Consider the following 21,983-nt stretch of genomic DNA (forward strand, 5'->3'; position numbering starts at 1 on the left):
CATGGCCTATTTAAATGCATTTATATCTTATGTTATCTGGTTGTATTACAGTTCTCCAGAGAAAAAGAACCAACTGGATATATAGAGCTACATATAAGGAGATTTATTATAGGAATTGGCTCATGGATTATAGAAGCTTAAAAGTCCCGCAATCTATTGTATTCAAGCTGAAGAGCCAGAAAAGCAAGTGGTGTGATTGAGTCTAAGTCTGAAGGTCTGAGAACCAGGGGAGCCAATGGTGTATCTCTCAGTCTGAGGTCAAAGACTTGAGAACCAAGGGGCTGCTGGTATCAGTTCCAGAGCCTAAAGGCCTGAAAACCAGGGGAACCAATGTCCAAAGACAAGAGAAAATAAGCATCCCAGCAAAAGAAAAGAGATAGAAGGGATTTGCCTTTCATTTACCTTTCTGTTCTATTCTGGCCCTCAATGGATTATAGGATGCCTGCTCACATTGGTAAGAGTGAATCTCTTTACTCAGTCTACTATCTCAGATATTCATCTTTTCCAAAAACTCTCCCAGACACACCCAGAAGTAATGTTTTACCAGCTCCAGGTGTCCCTTAGCCTAGTAAAACTGACACATAAAATTAACCATCACATTGCTTTTACCAAAACCAATTGCTACCTGGCCTTAACAAAAGCAATCTTCAAAAAAATAAAACGGTCATAGGACTTAAGATATCCCTGCCAAAGTATCTGAATGTTGAAGATAGCACTAATAAGATATGCACAAGTAAACAACAAGAAAACGACAGAACTGACCCATAGCTTACCCAGGATACACTTCACCTTTCTTTTGATCCCAGCCACATCATGAGAAAAATGAGGGTTTACTCAAATATGACAGACCTCATCAAGACTCTTCAAAATGTAGACTAATTCACTGTCATCAATGATGCACCTCCACCCAAATGTATGTTGTCCTTTGAGATATTAACTAATTACTAAACTGAATGCAGATAGTTTATTAAGTGATTGGAGGGCTGCTCCATAATCTTTTGCTAATAATAAGGCCTGGCCAAAAACTTTGGAGGACACTGATGTGAAGGACAATCTGGCTCATCCTAGGGCGCTTCACATAATTCAGGAGCTACTAATAGATATTGAATGGCTAGATCCAGATTTTCCATGGGGAACACTTGGGCCTCTGAAGTTACACCTCACCCCTTTCTTTGGGCCTCCAGAGCTGCAATAGAGCAACCCTAATTGCCTTCGTAAACACAGGCAAAATCATTTTCAGCTGCCTGGGACTCTGCTGGGCATATTTTGCTTTCATCAAACTCTTGCTGTTCTCCATCAAGCATGGTTGGAATGATTTGCTCTTGATTTAGATTCAGAAGCTTCATGCACTTACTGCTCTAAGCAAATTTTAATCAAAATATTTATCTCAATAATTTTGTCCAAAAGTCTCCTCAAATTAACTAAGGCAAACTGTTCAGCCAGGTTACTGAAGAAAGCCCTAGAGCAGAGCAGGGCAGAGCCATGGGAAAGAAAAGGGGGGAGGGTGCTGTAGGGAGGGAGACCACACGCTGACTAGATGCAGTCAAAATATATACAACATTTATTAGCTAAAGTACCACGAAAAGCATTCTAATCAGTTGGTTTCCTCTCATTAAATGTTAATTAGTTCATATAAGCTTCCTCCATAGCAAAGTATCAAGTACTTAGCAAGCATTAGGGAAGAGGCAGGTCACACAGGGAGTCTAGGGGACAACAGCCACTGGAGCAATGACATTGTTACCTTGCTGGATGACATTTTTGGTTGAGGTATATGTGAGCTTCTTGAGGAGGATCCAGAAGGTCTGCCAGAAACAAACACAGATGAGAATTTTCATTCTAGTAATGAGTCTCTGAAACAATATTTGTTGAGTTTTTAAAACACACTTAATGGGAGTAGCTACTGAACCAACTATTACGACTGTATTCCAGATACATTTGCTTATACCATTTAAACTCATAGAACAGAATAACCATATCATATTAAATGGCCTTTTATTTATATTATTACAGTATGCTGGCTTATAAGCCACTTTGGTAATGTTATAAAAGTAAAGGGAGCAAAGTTAAAGGGCTGTGTGAACCACAAAATCATTAGGTGATTTGGAAATGCATCATGGGATCATACATGTCTGGGACTAGAAGGGACTGTAAAGATAGTTTCCTGAGGCTATCTGCTGCCAGTTCACATGAGCTTATGGCATCTCCTGTTCTGAGTGACCATGCCTGACTACAAGCACTTGCTAAATATCACAAACATCACTCCTGATAAAGTCGAAAGCACTTATTACACAGATAAAGACACATTGACCCAGAAAGATAAAGTGACCTGCCCATACCACACATCTTATTAGGAGAAAAACAGAACTTGGACTTGAGCCTCATTCTACAGTACTCCTTTGGTGTCCCCACACTACCCTCTTTCCTTGAACTTGGTTGCCATCTCTCTGTATCAGCTGGTGATGCAACAACCACCTTTTGACACAGAGGGACAAAAGCTGTCAGGCATATTGCTTTGATAATAGGTAAAAGCTATAAATTACTATCTTTTGAAAATAATGACAAACATTTATTGAACACTTACTAAGTGACAGCCACAGGTACTTCAATCTCTGAAACAATAATAACTCGTTTAGTCTTTACAACAACTCTCTTTAGTAGTTATGATTATTAATTCCATTTAACACATGGAAGAACTGAGGTACAGGGAGTTTGAGTAACTTCCTATGGAGGCAGACCTCTAAGATAGGCCCCTACTGATATTCATACTCTGTATAATTTCCTTTCTCTGACTGTGGGCTGGACCTAATGACTCACTTCAAACAAACTGAATAGAACAAAAAATAAAAGTGATGGGATGTCACTTCCATGGTAGGTTGCAAAGTCTGTGACATTTGTCTTACTAGAAGACACTTATTCTGGCTTTGATGGCTAATCTGTTGAAAATGCCCATGGGGTAAGGAACTGAGGGCATCTTCCATCCAACATCCAGCAAGGAATTTAGACTTTCAATCCATCAGTCCTCAAGATACAAAAAAAGCCATGAGTGAGCTAGGAAGTAGCTCCTTCCCCAGTCGAGCTTCAGATGAGATCCCAGACCTTGGGCCAACGCCTTGATTGCAGTCTTTGAGTGACTATGAAGCAGAGTAGAAAACTAAGTTGTTTCTTGATTCCTGATCCACTAAAACCATCATCAGATAATATATGTTGTTTTAAGCCACTCATTTTAGGGTAATTTGTTATGAAGCAAAAGATAACTAACACACTTACCTAAGACTTACATAGCTACATAACTCCTGGTATAGTCAAGAGTTGAACCCAAGAAATCTGGCTCTAAATATATGCTTTTAACCACTGATACCACCCTACCTCTCAGAAGGTACCCCACATTCCTCATAAACATCATCACCACTGTCACCATTAGCACCACCACTGCTACATGCCAAACATGTGGCTAAGTGCTTTATATACATAATTTTATGTAATCTTCAAAATGACCCCATAGTTCCAATTTTATAGTTTAAAAAATGAATCTCAGATACTAGAAGCAACTCACCCAGGGTACAAATTGAGAATTTGGCCCAGATGAGTCCAAACTTTGCTGCTTCTATGTAACTAAAGTGCTATATCTAACCAGTTAAAGATGCCCTGATAAATAAAACTTTACAACACTGGAAAAAATATGTAATAGTTTTTTAGTAAATTGTTGATAATAAAATTCAACCACTGCAGACTTTTCTAACTTTACCATAGTTAACAATTCCATGGGGACTTTCAGGATGTGAGGTATGGGAATACTTCACGGAAAACTGGAAGCAAAAAAAAATGCTTTATTATATTCTACACAGCTCTCCTTGTTAGCAAATATAACAAGTCTGCTGGAAATGCCAATGAATTGAGGTAACATCAATTATATGATACTCAGTAGAAGATACAGTTTCTGTCAAGAATAAAAGTCATAAAACCTAAATCTAATAAAATAACTTGCATTGCATTTAAAATCTTGAACAATTCCTTATGGTGCATTAGATGAGAAAGCCCACACTCCTTGCCATTGCATTAAGGTCTGACTATCTTAGCCCAGTTTTTAGCTTAATCCTCTACACCAACACCACCCATGAAATTCAGGTCTGAACATATCATATCGAGGTATAAAAACAGAGACCTATATTTTTGCTTTTAGATTGAACACACTGGTTACCAGAGCACAAAAAAAAAATTTTTTTTTGAGAGAGAAAAAAGGGACAAGGGGAGGAAGGAGAGAAAGGAGTATAAAAGGAGGGAAGGAAAAAAGGGAGGAAGGAAGGAAGGGAGGGAGGAAGGGAGATAGAGAAAGCAAGAGAAGATTTCACTCTTTTCACTCTAGCAATGACTCCTCAAATTCACTAAAATATTCTATCATTAATGAGTCACAAAGTATCCTGACACATTTCACTTTATAACAGAATTTCCCTGCAAATTAGAAAGAAAACAGGAACATTGGGTACATGGTACCTCAAGTATTCTACCATAAGTGTTATATCCTCTGCCCTTTTCTGTATCCTGTGCACATGGTCCTATGATTCCTTCCAATTTTATTCCCATGGTTTTGAGTTTCTGAACCATAATTAAACCAAAAATACCATAGGCATTTAGGGCAACTAAGGACCCCACTAAGCCTGATGCGCTTCTGCTGGTGTAAGCAATGAATAAATAGCTACAATGAATTATAATGACCCTAATCACATTCTTTAGAATATTTTCAGGGTTCGGAGTTCCCGTCGTAGCGCAGTGGTTAACGAATCCGACTAGGAACCATGAGGTTGCAGGTTCGGTCCCTGCCCTTGCTCAGTAGGTTAAGGAATCGGCGTTGCCGTGAGCTGTGGTGTAGGTTGCAGACACGGCTCGGATCCTGCGTTGCTGTGGCTCTGGCGTAGGCTGGCGGCTACAGCTCCGATTCAACCCCTAGCCTGGGAACCTCCATATGCCGCGGTAGCGGCCCAAAGAAATAGCAAAAAGACAAAAAAAAAAAAAAATTTCAGGGTTAGCCAGGATGACATGCCATGCACAAGACCATCTAAATAATGAAGGAACCAGTAAACAGCATTTTAAACAGTCCTTGAGTTCACGTTGTAGATGGGACTATTGGCATGGTCCCGTTCACTGTCACTTCATTAAGCATCAGTACAGGGATTGCTTCTATTTCTGTATCAAGCCTCTGACCTGCTCTCTGGTAGGCTGGCATCACTGCTGTAGTCTTGACAGAGTCCTTCAGACTTCAGCTGTCAGCCTTCATCTTCCAAACTCACACCCTCTTGTCCCTAGTTGCATTAGGATGAGGGAAAAGGAAAATGACCTCAGAGGCATTTATTTGGCTCAGGGGGATGAAGACCAGGCTGGAAGAGGAAGTGGTGGGGCTGCTGCTCTTAACTCCAAGGGGAAGCCTTGAAAGCTGCTGTGAAGCCTGCCACTCTCCCATTTCTTAGGTCTCAAGTCAGGCTGAAAGTTAAACTGCAACTTCGCCACTTTTTAGCGTGTAATTTTACATCTTTTCATTTTTAAAATAACTTGCCCACATTTGATTTTTTAAAACAATGTGCCTAGCTCTATGTAAAGTTAGAGAAAGTTAGTGGTCATATTATTTTTGACCACTTCTTTTTTTCATCTCCCTCTCAAACCCTCAGTGTTTTAAAATCCCTAAACATCTCTCTCTCAAGGATCCAATGTTCATCCCCTAAAAAGTGCCTTTTAGGCACAAACACCATTTAGTGGCATCTTTTAAAACTTATTTGGATGGAAAGCTTTATAAAATAGATTATGACCTTTGACTCAGAGAAGCCCCAGGGACTGGTAAGGTGTGTAGAACTGTCTGCCCCTTAACTAAATAGTCCCAGATGGCTATACTTAGCCAGTTCTTATATCTGTTTCCTATTATTTTCTGCCTCCTCTCTGCTGCCAATCCATTGTGCCTACTTCATTTCCCACTAATTCTGACCCAGAAAATGTGTCTCCTAAAAATCAATTTTTGTTTTTGGAAATCTGAAATAGCTAAGACCTTAGCCACCATGATTTACTTTCTGACCCAAGAGTTTGAAGTTACACAATGAGATACTTTAATAAGTATTCCAAAGGAATGAAGAAACATAGTAGTTTAAGATGTAAAAGACAGTCACTCTAGGACTAAAAGCAAAAAAATTTATCATGATGGTCACCATTTATATTTAGCATTTTATTTCAAAAAATTGACTTCTCTTTTACTCAATGTCCTAAATACAGCCAGATCATCAGAGGTAGGTTTTACTATAGTCACATCTGCCTGACTTTATTGAATTTCCTTTTCTTAATGAATCATGAGGGCTGAGTTAAATGTTAAACGTCAGTGTTTATATAAGGAACATGCATGTTTGCTTTTTCTTCAATTAAGGAAAAGCTGGTTGACCTTTGTGCCACTGAGTCTTGTGCTTGTTAACTGCATGGCTTTCCCATTTAACAAGCCCTTCTGGTGAGACCCACCACACCATCTCATATGCACAGCTGGCTGTCCATTAGGTGGCATCTGCAAAAGGAACCTGTGCTCCAGAAACTGGAAGCTGGAAAAATAGGAAATGTCTTATCATGATGTTGGTGGATGCTTTTTGACTGCACAAATGGACAAATTGGGAACCAGGGGATGACAAGATGTTATTTCAAACTCTCAGAGTAGGGAGGCAACTCAGTTTAAGAATCCCAGTTGCACATAGGATCAATTGGGGGTCTTTTTCTTACCCCCTTGACTCCTCTTTACCCATTTCTCCCACTCCCCACCCCCCACCTCTGTGGCAAACACCAGTCTGTCTCTGTTTCTATGAGTTTGGTGTTTGTTTCTGATTCCACATACAAGAGATCATATGGTATTTGTCTTTCTCTGACTCATTTCACTTAGCATAATGTCCTCAAGTCCTCTTGTCACAAATGGCAAGATTTCATTCTTTTTCATGGTTGAATTATATTCCATTGCATATAAAAACCACGTTTTCTTTATCCACTCACCCAGTGATGGACACTTGTTTCTATATCTTGACTATCGTCAATAGTGCTGCAATGAACATGAGGGTAAATATATCTTTTAAAGTTAGTGTTTTAATTTTCTTCAGATAAATGACCAGAAATGGAATTGCCGGATAACGTGGTAGTTCTATTTTTAATATTTTGAGGAACTTCCATCCTGTTTTCCATAGTGATTATTCCAATTTACATCCCCATCAACAGTGCAAAAGTTTGCTTTTATCCATGTCATTGGCAACATTTGTTAATTGTTGTCCTTTTTATAATAGCCATTCTGACAGGTATGAGGTGATATTTCATTGTAGTTTTGATTTGCATTTTGTTTTAGGGCCACACCCACGGCATATAGAAGTTCCCAGGCTAGGGGTCGAATTGGAGCTGCAGCTGCCAGCCAACACCACAGCCACAGCAACACAGGATCCCAGCTGTGTCTGTGACCTACACCACAGCTCACAGTAATGCCAGATCCTTAACCGACTAAGCAGGGCCAGGGATAAAACCCATATCCTCATGGATACTAGTTGGGTTTGTTGCCACTGAGCCACAATGGGAACTCCTGCATTTTCTTAATGATTACTAATGTTGAGCATTTTTTCATGTGTCTGTGGGCCATTTGAATGTCTTCTTGAAAAAAAATGTCCATTCAAATATGCTGCTAATTTTTAATTGGATATTTTTGTTTGTTTTGCTGCTTGTTTTCTATTTAGTTGCATAAGGTCTAACCTAACCCTAACTCTATATATTTTGGATATTAACCTCTTATTAGACATATAATTTGCAAATATTTTCTCCCATTCAACCCAAAGGCGAAATGGATCACATTTTTATTTTGTTGATAATTTCCTTTGCTGTACAGAATCTTTTTAATTTGATTTAGTCTCACTTGTTTATTTTTGCTTTTGTTGCTTTTGATAATTTCCTTTGCTGTACAGAATCTTTTTAATTTGATTTAGTCTCACTTGTTTATTTTTGCTTTTGTTGCTTTCATTTTTAGTGTCAAATTAAAAAAAAAATCACCACCAAGACCTATTTCAAGGAGCTTACCACTTATGTTTTCTTCCAGGAATTTTATAGTTTCTGGTCTTATGTCCAAGTCTTTAATATATTTTTAGTTAATTTTTCTGTATGGATAAGATAGTGGTCCATTTCATTCTTTTTTTTTTTTTTTTTTTTTTTTTTTTTTTGGCCATACCTGTGGCATGTGGAAGCTCCTGGGCCAGGGATAGAACCTGTGCCACAACAGTGACAATGCTGGATCCTTAACCTGCTGCACCACAAAGGACTCCCCAATTTCATTCTTTTGCATGTGGTTGTCCAGTTGTTTCCAAGCACAATTTACTGAAGAAGCCATTTTTTCCCTATTTTGTATTATTGGTTCCTATTTTATAAACAAATTGATCTTATATGTGTGGACTTATTTCTGGGCTATTTTGTTCCATTAATCTCTGTGTCTGTTTTTATGCCAATTCCATACTGTTTTAAGGATTATAGCTTTGTAATGGAGTTTGAAATCAGGATGCAGACGCATCCAGTTTTGTTATTCTTTCTTCAGATTTTTTTTGGTTACCAGAGGTCTCTTATGGTTTCAAACAAATTTTAAGATTGTTTTATTTGTGTGAAAAATGTCATTGGAATTTTGATAGGGATGGCATTGAATCTATTGATTGCTTTGGGTAGTATGGTCATTTTAACAATATTAATCTTTCATTTCATGAGCTTGGAATATTTTTCTGCTTACTTGTGTTTTCTTCAATTTCTTTCCACAAAGTCTTAAAGTTTTGAGTATACAAGGCTTTCATCTCCTTGGTTACATTTATTCCTAGCTATTTTGATTTTTTTGATGCAATTGTAAAAGGGATTGTATCATACTTTTTTTTTCTTACAGTTCAGTATTAGTGGAGAGAATGGAGATTTTTGTTTATTGATTTTATATCCTATAAAAATACTAAATTTATTAGCCTAATAGTTTTATTATTATTATTATTATTATTTTGCTTTTTTTTTTTTTTTAGGACCGCACCCATGGCATATGGAGGTTCCCAGGCTAGGAGTGCAGTCAGAGCTATGGCTGCTGGCCTACACCAGAGCCACAGCAACTCAGGGTCCCAGCCCCATCTGTGACCTACACCACAGCTCATGGCAACACCAGGTCCTTGACCCACTGAGTGAGGCCAAGGATGAACCTACAACCTCATGGTTCCTAGGTGGCTTTGTCTCCACTGCACCATGACAGGAACTCAAGCCTAATAGTTTTTTGATGGCAGCGTCAGGGTTTCCTAGATATAGTATCTTGTCATCTGCAAATAGTGATAATTTTACTGAGTTTTTCATTTCCCTAAAATCTATTTAGTCCAAAAACAGATATTTTAGTTCATTATTAGCACTTAAAATGATTGCTTCATATTTTATCACATATTTTGCCTTCCAATACATTATACTAAACTGAGGTCTAAACATACCTGCTAGGTAATAAGAAGAGGTTGGAAGTTAAAAAATAGTTGAGGAATATTAACATTAAATTTTCTTCCCATGTTAGCAAGTTTGTGTTTTCTTTCTTACCTTCCCTGGTCTGAACATGGCTTTAAAGACTTATTTTTATCATCCTTAACACTTTCACAATCTTCCATATATTTGCTGTCCAATATGGTAACCACTAGCTACGTGTGAATACTAAGCACTTGAAACATGGCTAGTGCAAACTGAGATATGCTATGAGTCTAAAATACACACTCAATTTTGAGGATTTGATGAAGAAAAGAATGCAAACTACCTCTGGTTTGTAATTTTTTATAATAGTTAAACACTGAAATGATAATATGTCTGATATGCTGGGTTAAATGTTATTAATTATCCTCTTTCTTTTTACTTTTTAAAATGTGGTTAGTATAAAATTCTAAATTGCAAGTAGGATTCACATATTTCCATTGAACAGTGTTACTCTAGGTTCTAGTCACCAAGCTTGTCCTCTCAGTTTTATATTCCTTAAAAAACAAAACAAAAAAACCTCTCCTTTGAAATATATTCTTTCATGTTTTATGAAAATTCTACCAGATAGAATTCAATCAGGAGTGTCCACTGCTGCCACATTGAGTTCTGCACTACCCTCCTCACTTATTTTTTCACTAGCATCCTTTGCTAGAAATTCATTTTTAAATGCCTCCCCAAATTCTCATTTTCCCTTGGCTTAATAATGAAACACTTAAGAATCTCACAGTAATCCTAATAATAATAGTAATCATTTGTTGAGCTGTTCTAAGTGTCAGACACTGTGGTAAGTACTTTACATACATTATCTCATTTAATATTTATAATAAATAAATTAGGTAACTGTTATGATGTCCATGATACAGATGAGAAAATTGGTGCTAAATGAAGTTATGGTAAAGACTGGCTAGCTCTTCCCCAATCCCTTTATCTTTCTTTCTCTGCTCATAGCAAGCCTCTCTCTCCCAGTTGTGACAACAAAAAGTGTCTTCAGATATTGCAAAATGTCCCATGGAAGACAAAATTGATCCCCTTCCTCTTGCTGGGAACCAATGCCATAGAGTAAAAATTACCTTTGTTTCCTTTAAATTTGGGAGACGAAATTTTTATACTCTTCAGGCAAATGAAACTTCCTGCATATTCCCAATAGTTGCAATCTGCCCTCTTTGTCCCTATGCCAGCTCCAGGCTCTACCTAGTGTCCACTTAATTTTTCTGGCTGGTGAGTCCACACAAATAATCCCTCATAGACCTCACACCACGGTCGTTTCTTTTGTCAAAAAACGCTCTCCAGGGGTATTGTTAGTCCAAAGGTCATAATTATGAATGATTTTCCTGCCATGCACGTGGGCATCTCCATCCCAGGGGCAAGAACCAGCCCAGAGATTTTTTTGGTTGACAAAAGTACTGGATTTCTGATGAGTGTAAAGAAGAAAAGAAGGACAAGATATACTTTTATAAAAAAAAAAAAAACTCTCAATAGGTATAGATGGAAATGTGTTCACTGTGTTTAGTTCAAGATTTTATCCTCTAGTCCTTTTATTTACCCATTTCCTCTAAAGCTAGGTGGTTACAAATGAAAACCAATTCCATTACTCATTCTAATGGCTTGGAAACCAGCTAGAATCTATTTCTCAGTCTTTTACACAGTAATTACTATTTTGAAATGCACAGTATCTGTGTCTGTTTCCTATGATGCATTACATTTTCCTTCTCTCCAGCTGAGTCCTGGAGCCCAGTCATAAGATCCATGAGCAGATCGCTTGCTCAAGCCCCTTCCCTGAGAACCGTATTAATCTGAATCTTCATTGGCAAGCCCATGAAGACAATACCATATACCATGAAGACAATACCATATCATGATCTGATTAACATTGTTATAAACTCCACAAAGCAAGGATTACTGTGTACATATGTTCATGTGGGCATACATGTGTTAAAATGCTGACTTTTTAACAGTAAACTTGGAGTTACATTTCCTTTGCTTTTTTTTTTTTTTCTTGGCCTCACCCGTGGCATGTGGAAGTTCCCTGGCCAGGGACAGAACCCACATCACAGGAGCGATACGGAGCCCCTGTAGTAAAAATGCCTGATGCTTAACATGGCACCACAAGGGAACTCCTCCTTTGCTATTTTTGATTCCTAAGGTATTTGGTGTAGACAAAGAGAGATCACTTTCTTTCCCCCACTCCCTTTCAAATCAGGTACAGTTTGAAAGAAAAGTAATGATTTTTTAGTGCATTTCCTTTCCAATAATAAGGACAAATATAGAAAGGTCTCCTGCTGCTTCATGTAGAATTACTTTAGGGCTGTTAAGTTGGCCTATCTAACTTTAATCAGGTGCAGTTGAGAGCTTGCTGATCTGTGCATTCTGAAATTTCATTGCTCCTACACAAACTCACTGCCTGGAAACAAGGAAGCCTGACACTTGGAGGGCTGTGCTGTCTGACAAACCAGATTAATAATGAATGAACCCATCTTGTATAATCAGGAAGGGGAGAAATGCTACAAATTAGAAATAAGCATGTTCTTCATTACAGATGGCAGCAGGATGCTGCTTAGGGTTTCACTGATGCTCAAATTAGCTGTGGGGCACATGAACCACTTGCTGCCTCTCGCTGTCTTTCCTTTCCTCTTGAGAGTCTCCTTCTCAAGGGAGGTGTAAAATGAGAAATCTTCAAAATTCAAACTTGGGAGATGCATTTGCACCACATGAGAATGACAACTTATTATTCATCTGGGGTGTACAGATACTGTAAATGGGTTACAATTCCATCTTAAATTAAGTTAAAGTTCTCACATTTTCTATACAAATTAGATCAAAATTATGCCAAGATGGGAATTTTTGTAAGATTTCTGGTATTCTCAAGAGATACTTACTCTGAATATGATGTGCTTTCAGAGGAAACGAACTGCCCATCTTGGAACTGGGAAAAACTTGCTGGTGTTTCATTTGGTTGGAGCTTGTTTTAACATATGCTACCAAGGACTAGCCCTAGTATTATTAGTGTTGTGTGCACGTATGCACACCAAAATGAACAAAATGAAAGATCTCAGGAAAGGTGCATGGGCAAGCCAGTTAGCATCACCTCATCAACCAAAACTGAAAATGTATTTCTGTAGGGCAAAGGGTAGACAGCCTGTACGTGTCAGCACAATATAAAATATCACTGATTCTAGAGTTGTCCTTGGGACTAAGACAAACTGACAACCTGCCTACAGATCTCCAATGGGGGGAGAATGTGAGGGAAAGAATTCCGGTAACTTGTAGCTCTGACCTATCTACTTGTCATGGTTCCAAGAACACCATCTTGATTCTCCTATGCCATGAAGATCTCTTGTGTTGAGGTGAGAGTAGCCTGAGGTCAGTGTCAGTGACCTGGAAGTCCATAGCCTTTACATCAATGGAAGAAAAGTATGGAAGTCCCAGTTGCGCTATGCCTGCTTTTTGAGAAAGGTCTATGCCTTGTCAAGGTGAGAGTCAATTGATATAACTAATATGATAGTTCTAGGTCACAATAAAACATACTGACCAGAAGGGGAGATACTGTTCAGACATAAACAAAGTAGCCCCCTATTTATTCACCTATTGGCACCTGGGATATGGATGGGAGTATCAGCATGAGTCTGAAGGCCTTGTGAAAGGTCAGCCAAAATCAGCACAGCATCTACAGCAGCTGACAGATAAGGCGATTGGAGAGTTTGAGGGACGGGAAGAACTCAAGAAAGAGCAGATCATGTGTGTGGCAGTAAAGAGCCTTTGCAAGGACAAAAAATGGCCACTGGAGTTAGGTTAACCAGAGTGTGGTTGGTATACACCCAGGGATAAGGGCAGGTCCATGGAGAAACCCTGTCACACTGACCTATGTGCACTCTTACGGCCCATCCTGCCCACTGGTCATGCACAGCCTTCCCAAGTAGCCATCATTGAGCTGTGCTTTTAAAAAAGTACTTATGGTGAGTAGAGTAATACAAAACATCCATGTCCATAATCTCTGGAACCTGTGAATAGGTTACATTACATGATAAAGAAAAATTGAGGTTGCAGATGAAATTAAGGATGCAGCTGAACTTGCAATCGAGATAACAACAACAACAACATGGATATTGTGCATTACTCTACTCAGCATAAGTACTTTTTTAAAAGCATAGCTCAATGATAGCTACTCAAGAGGGCCTTGTGTGATTGGTGGGCGGGATGGGCCATAAGAGTGCACACAGGTCAGTGTGACAGGGTTTCTCCATGGACCTGCTCTTATCCCTGGGGTGTATTATCAACTACACTTTGGTTAATCTAACTCCAGTGGCCACTCTTTTTTTTTTATCTTGTTGGATTATCCAGGTGGACCCAATGTAATCACAGGTGTTCTTACAAGTGTAAAAGAGGCAGGAAAAAAAGAACCAGAAAGATAGTATCATGAGGGACTTGACAAGCCATTGGTAGCTTAGAAGATGGGAAGAGGTCCTCAGGCCAAAGAATGACGGCAGCCTCTAAAGGCTGGAGAGGAGAAGAAAACTGATTCTCCTCTAGATTCTCTAGAAGAACACAACACTGCCAACACATTGATTCTAACCCAGTGGACCCATTTCAGACTTTTGACCTCTGGAACTATAAGTCATAAATTTGCATTTTTTAAGCCACTAAATTTGTAGTAATTTGTTATAGTAGCAATAAAAACAAATATATTAACACCCCCCCCCCAATTACTTGTAACATATTCTTAAGTGTGTTTGGAACTTGTGTTAGAGGGAATGACACAGGCAAGATGGGCCTCATGGCAAAACCTCAGATTGGAGAGGGAAGGGGGAGGGGAGGGAGAGAGTACATGATGTCTGTCACTGGCTTTTGTACCCAGTCTAGTCCCCTGGCAGGGAGCTCTTGGAGGATACAAAGTAATAATTGCAATGACTATTTTCAATAAAGCCACCATAAAGCAGCAGGCACAAAGAAGAATTACGTTGGAGCCCTGCTAGCCAGGTGAAACACAGGAGGGCACAGAGCCTGTCTACTTTGTGCTCCAGCAATGCAGTGCGGTGCAGAGGGCTATGGAACCTCAGGAATACTACAGAGATGTCTGGCAGTAACTTGGGCCATAGGTCCCAGCGTTTGTGGGGGCAGAGGAGGCAGAGCCCAGAAGAAATGGTCATTTGCATAGTTGATATAGCAGGATACCTTATAAGGGACATTGATAGAGAGTGACATGAGGTCCTAAAGTGGCAGCAATGCCCATCAGATGTCCTGGTTTTATTTATGAACAGAGCTGAGCCTTCCTGGAAATCATCAAACAGAATTTTGTTATATCTGATAGTCCTCCAAGAACAGGTGACAGGTAAGGTTGTCATTCTTCACGTGACCCTCTTTTAACCCTAGGCTGGGGTGGCCTGGGGTCCCAAGTTTATCTGATAATACCCAGAATTGCATAAATGACAGGCACAAAAGAAAAGGGAGAATTCATTGATAGTATCGGGATACGGCAAAACTTTCCTGGGAGCTTCGCGTCTGGAACTTCTAAAATTTTTCTATGCGGTATCTAAACCAGATTTAAGCCCAAGGCCAGGGAGCTGGGAGGGAAATATTCTAAACTGCCTTGTTACCAACTGTTAGCAGAGAAGTTTTCATTGACTCTGCCGTCACTGATGTGGTATCGGCCCAACAGAAACTCATACTGGCAAATAAAAGACATAACATTCTAACTTTAGAACCTACATCCTGGAGAATTCAGATGTTTAACATCAAAAGAGGATGTGTTCTCATTTTTGGTCTGAGAGCAGTTTCCAATAAAAGGGGATTAAAACATGTTCCTAAGAAGAGGGCCCTCAAAGTTGCCTCTAGCTTTACAGACTCCATGCACATGGAGGGAGGGGGTCCTGCCCACCCACACCCAGGAAGAGCACTGTGGTCTCTTTCTGAGTTGTGTGCTCATGTCATTCTGCTACAAGGCACCAAGAGGCCGAAGCTTATCTCCTTCAAAGTGGTTTCTCAGTTGACATGGCCAGTGTTGCTGATGATTTTTTCCTCAACATATCCAAGTTGACTATCCTCTTTGTTAGAAGCGTCTCTGGATTCATTCCTGGAGTTCTCCCGCCCTCTGTTTGGTTTGCCATGTGTATTAAGTAAAACCCCTACCGTTTGTTTTGATGACATTCAAGTGTTCCTCTCATGGAGGAAAGGAAAGCCTCTTATATGACAAGATGCCTAGGAAAGAGCAGAGATTGGCCACATATCATCAGAGCTCACACAAACCCCAAGCAAAATGAAGGTGAAAATACCCCTTTCAACTGATTCAAAGTCAAATTCAGTTATAGGCTCAGCAGAGCTGCAAACCCAACTATGAACCAAAGCCTTTCTGCCTGAGCTCTTCCACCAGCTTAAATCTGAATATAAGTAGTTATTTAGAGTTTATTTTCTTTTTAAGATGTAGGCCAATGGTTTCTTTAATTCACTGTCACAGTCTTTTATTGAGGTAGAACAAAGCAAGGAAAAATTAGAATCCAGAGTTAAAAGACTTGAACTCAAGTCTACAAACCCCCAGTTCCTGTCCATGTAATTAAAGATAAATTGCTTAATCTTTATGAACCTCGGGTTCTGTTTCTGCAAGTTAAAAAAATTACTGCCTGTTCAAATGCCCTCACAAGATTGCTGTGAGGCACTAATGAAGAATGGGTGTGTGAGTGCTACGTATTACAGAATGCCACATAAGTGTTGTTATCATTGCTATGATTATTATTATTGTTATTATTGTTATTAGATAGGTTCCATGAGGGAAACAAATGTGTACAAGTCATGGTCTGACCCCTCAAGGAACCTAAAGTCTAAGGAAAAGCAGAGGTGTACACAACTGACTATAAAATATGGCTGAATATGATCACTACAAAAGGGAGCTCAAAGGACTGAGAAACTAGGGGTTGTGGGAAGGTCATGAAAGACAGGGCATTGAGGTCCATCTTTAGGGATGAGTATCATTCTAGAAGGATGGGGAGAAAAGCACTTTGGCAGAAGGAGAAACATGACTAGAGATGCCCAGACTTGTGTCTTGAGAGAGACCCTGTGGCAGGGACAGAAGTGCTTGGCATGGAGGGGAAAGGCCACCAGGAGATGGCCTGGAACCCTAGAACTGGAGAACTGTGAGAAATATGAATATGACTATGAGCCACAGATCCCAATGTCCCAGCTCAGAGCTTGAGTTTGAATTGGGAGGAAAGTTAATAAGGCACTGAATTTTATCCAAGTGATATGTCTTGTCCTTACTTGAAAACTTTCCCACATATAGATTCCCTCCCATAAAGCTGATCCTTAGTTGTGTTTTCTTTTTCCCTGTTAATTAGAGAGAATGAGTCTTCTCAACTAATATCCCATTGGATTTTTGTGCTTTCTTCACATCTTTCACCAGGTTCAAGATGAGGAAAGTTTATACTTTAGGGAAAGCCCAAGTGAACTGTAAATATTCCAGAAGTCACAGTCTATTATCTTTTCTACAGCTTCTAAACAATGTATGCTAGTTAATTTCCCTGGTCTACACATGCTCTTTGGTACTGAGTATCCCCATGGCCAAATGAGGCTTTGCAGCTGTCTTACAGCTGAGGAGTGAACTGCGCTGTGTTCTATAAGTCTTCTTGAACTTGCATCTCATTATCTTACACGTCTGTATGCAGAACTATATGCCCTGCCCACCACACCACACACACACACACACACACACACACACACACACACACACACACACACACACACACACACACAAGATTACGCTGGGCCAGTCTCCTGTACTGTGGAATAACTGGGTCCTATTCCTTGCCCCTCTTTGTAGTGACTTCATGGGGAAATTTACTGTCAAATGTTAACTTGACACTGATGAGTATCAACTCTGAAGAAAGGTGTTATTTGTATACATTTTAAAGACATGTTACTTACTCCTTCCAGAATTGTTTCCTTTCTCCAACACCATTATTTACTGCGCCTCTGAAGTATTTTGTCCCTGTCCAAATTATTTTGACCTGATTCTCTATTTTTCTCATAGACAGCATTTTAATGTTTTCATGTAAATAAATCCATTACAAACACTAGAGTCCAACTAATTTCTCCTCAACTTGTTAAAAGATGACGCATATATTCTTTTAGTAATTGTATGCCGACATACTCTAAATATATTTTTAAGTTCCCAATTATTTTCTTGAGCAGTGTTTAAAATCTTAAGCACACCTTTTATTAAATAATCAGAACTTTATTTTAGACAATGTATACTTTATAAAGCAGAACTACAAATTTCCCAAGCTTTGTTTGCCGTATGTGTTACAATGTGGTAAATGCAGATCTGAAAAAAGCAATGATTATTTTTAGGTTTATGGGTCAATTGAAATAAAATACTCTAAGAATTATTAAGCATAAAAATTTTAAAATCATAATTTAAATGTTAAAAGCTTTAAATTTCATGTTAATTTCTGAAGAAAACTATCTTTAGAAAAAATTCTTTCAGAGCCTATAATCTTTACTTCTATTAATATGTCATTTCCAGAGATCTAGATACGCATAGTAAACTGAACAAAAAATTACAATGTCACATAGAAAACTTTCAAGTACTTGAAACAATATGCTCAGTATTTTATTTTAGCTGCTACATATGATGAAATTACTACAGAGTTCAGATATCCTACACCCTACATGCCTTCACCATGAAAGATGAGTCAATTCAATGAGCAAAAAAAAAAAGTCTTAACATCAAAATAGCTACTTGGCATCAAATGAAAGACTTTTATCAACCTTTCAATTGACAATATCAATTAATGTCAAAGATTTGGACGATCTTGTCACTTCAAATGAAGATAAAATAATTATACTGCTTAATGAAACACTCTCTGTAACTTGACTGACAGATCTACCTAAAATATTTTAATTGTTCTTTGAGATGGGAAGTCTCAGCATGTGAGCCCTTGTTTTCCATAGCACATAGGGTGCAATAATAGATGAGTGAAATGCTACAAATAGTGACATTTAGTTTAACAGATCTAGGACAAAGAGTAGAGAAAGAAGGTTAAGAAGGAAGCATTCTGGCTGAAGCTACTTATTGCCAAACATCATGAGAAGCATATTTTCAAAGTAAATGCTTAACATCTATAGATTAGAAGCTCCATGAGGAAAATAACCCATTCTATCTCTTCACCACTGTGTTTCCTGGAAAAATGCCTGACACATGGTTGGTGATCAATAAATGATGAATGAGTGAAGAAAAAAAAATTATATGAATGAAGTAATAACATTAGTGCTGAGAAAGAGTTGAAGAAAACCTGGAGAGAAACTATAGTGAGATAATCCAAATGATTTAGTAGTTCATATACTTATTCATTGAACAGTTATATGTTGAGCTTATAGTATAATGCCATGTCCTACTGTGCACTGCTGATAGAAAAGCTCACAGTCTAAAGTAAGAGATAGAGACACAAACGAGCAATCAAATACAATGTGAAAAGTATTGTGATTGAGGTTTGTAAAATAACCAATGAGAATATGCATGAGAAAAGTGTGAATTCTGCCTAGGGAGAGAGGTCAGGGAATGTTTTCCAGAAAAAGTGACATTTGATTTGGAGTAGAAAGATGAGCAATTAGATGACTGGAGGACCATCAGAAGAATGTTGTTGTGGGTAAAAAAAAAACACAGGAAAAGCCCCCAAAACATGAGAAAGCATTCTGAAGTATAAGATTGCTTGAAGATGGCATCTAGGAGATGGATACTGGACCCAGAAACACAGGATGAACCAGATATAAAGGACATTACAAGCTGTGCTCCTCCACATATGTCAGATGCATGGGCAGTAGGCAGATTTCCACAGTTATTAGGCAAGGAAGATATGTATGAACTTTTATTATTTATTTATATATTTATTGCTTTTTTTTAGGGCTGCACCCATGGCATATGGAAGTTCCCAGGATAGGGGTCTAATCGGAGCTACAGCCACTGGCATAGGCCAGAGCCACAACAACACAGGATCCAAGTTGCATCTGCGACCTACACCACAGCTCAGGGCAACGCCAGATCCTTAACTCACTGAGCAAGGCCAGGGATCGAACCTGCACTCTCATGGACACTAGTTGGGTTCGTTAACCAATGAGCCATGAAGAGAACTCCCATATGAACTGTTTTTAAACTGTATTTTCCAATTTGGGAGGAATGACTCAAAACTGATCAACCTTTTGTCAAAAACAACTAGCAAAGATAGATTTAGAATTTTTAAAAAATTTATTTTGAACACATTGGAGAGCTACCAAATCATGCAGGTGGAGAAGAACCAAGGTGTCAGAAAGAAGAGAAGCTACTGAAGTGAACATGATAGTCTACATTTCTTTTTCCTTCCAGGTAGTTCCAGTTTATAAACATCTTGGGTGGAGAGGGAAAAGCAGAGGCTAAAATGTAAAGAAACTAAGCACAACATCCAGGAAGCTCATGGGGTTGGAAAGACAAAAATTGGAGTTCAGGAACACCAAGGCAATCAAGACTTGAAGGGTCAAGATTCTGGAGATAAGGGGAGGGCAGAGAAGTAGAAACAATACAATCCTTTCTTATTAAGTTTATTTGATTATTTGTAAGCTATGTGGGCAGAAAATTTTTAAAGTTAAGCAGAATCATAGACCTAAATATCAAACCCAAAAGTATAAAACTCTTTTTGGAGGAGAAAATCTACCTGATCTTGGGTTTAGGGATTTTTTTTTCAATACAATACCAAAAGCATGATTTATGAAATAAAAAAATAAGTTGGACTTCATTAAATCAAAAATTTTAGTCTGTGAAAGACACTGTTAAGAGAATGAAAAGACAGGTAGAGTCTGGGAGAAGACATTTGCAAAACACACATTTGGTAAGGCCTAATACCCAAAACGTACAAACAACCCTTAAAACTCTATACTAAGAAAACAAACTACCCAATTAAAAAGCAGGTAATTTATATGAAGAGACACTTCACCAAAGAGAATATATAGATGGCAAATAAGCATATGAAAAGATGCTCAATGTCATATGTCAGTAGGGAATTGCAAATTAAAATAATAATGAAATACCACTAAATACTATTAGAATGGCAAAAATCTGAAACATTGATAACACCAAATGCTGGCCAAGATATAGAATCATAGGAATTCTCACTGTTTACTGCTAGTGGGAATGCACACTTGCTCAATAATTTTGGAAGACAGTTGGGCAGTTTCTTGCAAAACTGAACGTAATCCTTTTTTTTTTTTTTTGGTGGGAATACACATTTATTCAATAATTTTGGAAGGCAATTTGGAAGTATCTTGCAAAAGTGAATGTACACTTTTTTTCTTATTATTTTCCTTTCCCCACAGCATATGGAGTTTCTGGGTCAAGGATCAGATTCAAGCACCACTGCAAGAATGGATCCTTTAACCCACTGTGCCAGCCCAGGGATAGAACCAGTGTCCTAGCATTGCAGAATGGCTGCTGATCCCCTTGTACCACAGCAGGAACTCCCAAAACTGAACACACTCTTACCATACAACCAGCAATAGTATTTACTGGTATTTACCCAAGGGAGTTGAAAACTTATGTACATATACACACACAAATGTACACAAATTGCTTATAGCAGCTCTTTAATAAGTGCCCAAACTTGGAAGCCACAAGGTTTTCATCAACAGCGAATGAATAAACAAACTTTGGAATATCTGTAGAATGGATTACTATTAGGAAAATTTTAAAAAGAGCTATCAAGCCATGAAAAGAAATGGAGGAATCTTAAATATATATCGCTAAATGAAGAAGCCTATCTGAAGGCTATCACATGTACCATGTGATTCCAACAATATATTCTAGAAGAGGCAAAACTATGAAAGCAACAAAAATTTCAGTGGTTGGCAAGAACTTGGGGAGAGGGATGAATAAATGGAGCACAGGAGATTTTTAGGGCAGTGCAATTGTTCCATATGAAACTATAATGGTGGCTATATGGCTTTATACGTTTGTCAAAATCCACAGCATATACAACCTAAAGAGTGAACCTTAATGTAAACTATGGATGCTAGTTAATAATGTGTCAATATTAGCTTATCAATTGTAGCAGATATGCCATACAAATGCAAGATGTTAATAATAGGGGACACTGTATAGGTGTGTGTGTGTGAGAAAGAGAGAATGAAGGTGTATACAGACACTCTGTATTTGCCAATCAATTTTTCTGTAAATTTACTTATTCTAAAATATAAATCTATTGATTTTTCTTTTTTTGTCTTTTTGCCTTTTCTAGAACCGCTCCCGTGGCATATGGAGGATCCCAGGCTAGGGGTCCAATCAGAGCTGTAGCCGCCAGCCTACGCCAGAGCCACAGCAACGCAGGATCCAAGCCATGTCTGCAACCTACACCACAGCTCACGGCAATGCCGGATCCCTAACCCACTGAGCAAGGCCAGGGATCAAACCTGCAACCTTATGGTTCCTAGTCAGATTTGTTAACCACTGTGCCACGACGGGAACTTCA

This window comes from Sus scrofa, chromosome 13, assembly GCF_054392235.1.
Source record: "Sus scrofa isolate SSC_HxYL_T2T_F1_AM1 chromosome 13, Sscrofa_HxYL_maternal_Yorkshire_Landrace_v2.0, whole genome shotgun sequence".
Classification (NCBI taxonomy): domain Eukaryota; kingdom Metazoa; phylum Chordata; class Mammalia; order Artiodactyla; family Suidae; genus Sus; species Sus scrofa.